We start from the raw sequence: 1,314 nt of genomic DNA on the forward strand, positions 1-1,314 counted from the left end.
CAGAATTCTCAACACACCAAATATCAATGATTCATGTCACCTTTCTATGCAAAGAAAAACGAATAAGGACAATACTGTCATTAAATCACTGAATGAGAGAAGCATGTACCAAATAAAAAACAAAACAAGTTGCTGAAAGTGCCAAATTTTGTCAAAATAATCCCTCTAAGGTAAATGATGAAGGGGATACTTGCTATAACAATCCTATGTTTAAGTAAGGCGCGACACCCTTTTAAGCCGGAACCATGAATATAAGCTTATTGTGAGAAAACAATACCAAAAACAAGCTAATTGTAGGGTTACAAGTAGCAAATCAACTCAGCTGTACTGCATACATGCTCAGGAACAAGGATAAACCTGTTAAGTGCCAACTTCAGCTGCCAACAAAGCACGAGCTTTACATGTCAGGACCCGGAACTATCAATACAAACTGCGAGGAGAATTACATGACGACAAGGGTGTGAGTGACCACAAACCTGATTATGACAGTCTTTCACACCTAAAGCATCATACATATGCTTATTTGCTTGTGTACATGATAACAAAATGATATTATTACCTGTTTTGCCATCAACAACCCTTATCCAGTGGCCCTTGACTTAGTCGAAGACATTCCTCTACCTGAAAAAGTCAAAATACCCAATAGAAAAGATTAAAAAAATGAAACAAAAACATGCATTATGTATTTTAAGTGTACTTTTATGAATAATATGAAGTGATAAAGCTTGCTAAATTCCTGATTGTACTAAATATGAAGGCTGGCCTCAGTTAAGCATCTGCTGCACTGTCCATACTGTAAAATGCCTGCCATTCCATGTCGGTGAAATGGGGCTCTGTTTGAATGTTCATGCTTTTCGCAAAAGCTTTAGCTGCGTTACTCGATCACGGAGTCCCTGGCGTTGAATTCTAACTTCATGTAACACATTAACGCGACACGGTCAACCAATATGCGGTTGAATTCAAGTCGGAAAGCAATTTAGCCCTTATTCCACTTTATAAGGGTGGGGGGTCAACTTGAAAAACAACTATTCCAGGTCAAATAATCTGAATTCATGCAATTAATGCACTTATTTTCTTCCCTTTTGCTAAGAAATGACCAAAAATCTGCTTTCCCAGTCATATTTTGCACTTGCAGATGATATTTCATTTTTATCATAAGTTAGTTTAGGTCACAACATACCAAAAGATTTCCTGCACAAATTCAATGTAAAGCAATAACTTTAACAAAAAAATAAAGTCAAACTTTTGCGCGTAGACACCCCCATAACCATACCTTTTCTTAAAGAGCATTCCAAGCCGCAATGATTTAAACAA

The sequence above is a fragment of the Dreissena polymorpha genome, chromosome 15 (assembly GCF_020536995.1).
Source record: "Dreissena polymorpha isolate Duluth1 chromosome 15, UMN_Dpol_1.0, whole genome shotgun sequence".
NCBI lineage: Eukaryota > Metazoa > Mollusca > Bivalvia > Myida > Dreissenidae > Dreissena > Dreissena polymorpha.